General features: G+C 43.3%; 1 pseudogene; it reads left to right on the forward strand.

Moving 5' to 3' along the window:
* Positions 1-1672: 1672 nt before the first annotated feature.
* Positions 1673-2653, forward strand: LOC128576964 (developmental pluripotency-associated protein 4-like; annotated as a pseudogene).
* Positions 2654-3171: the final 518 nt, after the last annotated feature.

Below are 3171 nucleotides of genomic sequence, written 5' to 3' on the forward strand. Positions count from 1 at the left end.
TCTTGAAACTGCTCCCTCTTCTGCTGCACAGCTCCCAGGACTTCATTTTGGTACCTCTATTCAATTGGTAGGTCTTCAGGACTTTGAAAATGGTCATGCACTCAAAAGAAGAGTCAGCAGGTCCATGGTTGAAACTCTGACCTGATCTGCCACTCTTGGAAAGGTGCCTGGCAAGGATGCTTCCTGGCTACCTCTTTCCTGACTTCACCCAGACCCAGGATTTCTGGCTTTGGGGAAGCTCCTCTCTAGGTTTTGCTCTGGATCAGGATTCAGGGATTCCCACTCTCTGTTCAGCATCTTATGTTGCATTTCAGGTCTGGCTCAGAGTTGGGGATGCCTAATGTCTGACGAGCACCTCAAAAGTCATCTAGTGGGGGACACCTCACTCAGACTCTCAGTGTTAGTGTCTCAATGTATGACCATCCTAAAGTCCTTCCCTTTTTCTTTCTCCTAGTTGCTCATAATAGGCGACATTTGGTTGGAAATTTGGCACAGGAAATTTAACCTGAGAATGTATCTCTTAAATACCACTTTACTACTTGACCTTCTATCATTGCTGGCTGGTACGGAGTCTAAAGTCCTCAACTGTCAAGCTTTATTTCAACTTCTAGACTTTCTGATCTTCACTCTACCTGCCTCATGTAACTTCCCACTCCTGCATCTCTCTCACTGTCCTCACTTTCCAGATGATGTTTCTCTTTTGGATCCCCTTCTTACCGCTTCCTCTTTTTCCATTTCCACCATGCTAGCCTGGCTGTTCTCCAGGAGGCTGTGGAGTCACAAGCCATTGTAAGTCATCCCAAGCCAGAATGAAAATCCAGTCTTTTACTTCTTCTTCTTCTTTTTTTTCTTTTTGGCTGGGTCTGGGTTTGAATCCCCCACCTCCAGCATATGGGGCTGGTGCCCTACTCCTTTGAGCCACAGATGCTGCCCAAGCCTTTTACTTCTTTACAATTTATAACCTGATACTAGAGAGGGACAACCCATATTAGCAATGTAATTCATCTCCCACCTCACCCCAATATTCAACATAAACTTTAAAGCCTTGAAAAGGGATCTCAGATTTCACAAGCAGAATTTTAAACCTGGACTTCCAAGTTCTTTGATAAGTGGGATGGGGGAGGCGAAAGAAAAAAAAAAGAGAGAGAGGGAGAGAAAACAGGACTGACAGCAGCCCTGAGAGCAAAGCATGTCTGCCACATGCACTGAGGCTTGTGGGTTCGTTCGAATCTGGCCCAGGCCAGCTAAAACAGCTATGATAATTGCAACAAAAAAGAGGTCAGGCATTGTGATGGGCACCTGTGGTCTCAGCTACTTGGGACACTGAGGCAAGATAATTGCTTAAGCTGAAGAGTTTGAGGTTGCTGTGAGCTGTGATGCCTTTGCACTCTACCCAGGGTGACAGTTTGAGACTCTGTCTCAAAAAAAAAAAATGTTTTCCAGTAAAGAATTATAAGAATCCTTAATGACCACACAATTACATTACTAGGTACCTACCCAGAAGAAAAATATCATTTTACCATAAGAACATTTGCACTACATTGTTTATCACAGCTCAATTCACTACTGCCAAGATATAGAATCAACAAAGTGTCCATCAACCCATGGATGGATTAATAAACTGTGAAACAGGGGAGAATCTTTTGGTTTTATTGACCTCCTCTTCTCAAGTATGGACAGCGCAAAAGGCAAGGAGTGGAACTCCACAGAGAAGGCCAGAGAAGAATGTGAGAGTTATAGATTTGACCAAGTATCAGCAGAAACTTGTTCTTTAGAGGATCAGCAGGCTGTGAGTCATCTGAGTGCACCTGCTATACTAGGAACCTCATCAAAGGGGACCAAATGAAAAAAATCTGTCAAGAGTAACAAAGAGTTCTGCTCCCAAAAGAAAGCAGAACATAGTTACATCCCAAAACCTCAGAAGAAGGTTTCGATTCCTCCATTACCCAGTGAACTGCCACCAGTTAATCTGCTTCACCAGGACACTATATGGGCCTGGTGCTAGCAATTACGCCTGAGACCCAAAGGCCAGAAACTGGATGTATGTACATGACTGTGCACACATGCTTTTCCAAATCAAAGGATATTCCTAGCACAGCAAAAGAGGCCAAGATCTGGAAATCACTAAAAAAAAAAAAAAGTCAAATGTGGACAATAAAGAAATGTCCCCAGAAGGTTCTGAGCAAAGGATGTGTTCTCAGGGGACTGATCCTCCTACACTAATTCTTGTTCCTGGGTTAGGTTTTCCCCTTGAAGAAGGGGGTTTGGCTGCCTTGGAGTCTGCCTCTCTTCTTGAGGGAGTTAATACAGTTGTGACAACTTCTGCCCCGGAGGCTTTTTTGGCCTCCTGGGCCAGAATTGCAGTAACGGCTGAGTCATCCACAGAGGCAGTGGAATCTCCGCAGAAGGAATGTGATGTTAGATGGTGTGTGGCCCATGGGAAGAGTCTCCCTGCAGACAACAGATGGTTAGGTTCACCTGCAATTTCATGCAGGACAAGCCTGGGTTCCTGAAAAGCAGGCAGGGAAAGTGAGCGCACTCTTTCTGTTTCCTGCCTGCAATTTTCAAACCCCCACATCTTGAAGACAACATGTGGTGCCACAAATGCATCCACAGGAATGAAGCCTTAATAAAAAGTCTCCAGTGGGAATGACGTATCGAAAAAAGGGTCCATACATATGATTGGAATTGATGGCAGAAATGCTCACTAGTCAATTTCATGGTGCTACTGACAGCTGAATGCTGAGTTGCAGATGTTACCCTCAGATCACTAGTGGGACCTGCTGCTCCATGGGTTAGAATATAGAGACATGTTAAAAAGGAAAAACATTTCACAAATTACTAAGAAAAAAAGTCATTCATATTCAAATTTTTTTTTAATATCTGAGACTTCTGTGGTTTGACTCAAGGATAAAAACAATAGGCACTTTGACAGGGAATTTTCCATAGCAAGGAACTTTCTCCCCTCTTATGAAGATATAACAAACATTAGAAGAAGTGGTGGAGTTGGAAAATTTGTAACCGTCATTTTATAGACTTAATTGACGTGGGCAGGAATCCTCAGTAAATGTTAAAGCAAGAAAGGAAAGTCCATTGGGAAAGATACATTTATCATCTTAAAGTGTTGTTCCCTCCGATGTCTGTTGGTTGTTAGTGATCAGAATTTTTCAT

Source organism: Nycticebus coucang, chromosome X (genome assembly GCF_027406575.1).
Source record: "Nycticebus coucang isolate mNycCou1 chromosome X, mNycCou1.pri, whole genome shotgun sequence".
Classification (NCBI taxonomy): Eukaryota; Metazoa; Chordata; class Mammalia; order Primates; family Lorisidae; genus Nycticebus; species Nycticebus coucang.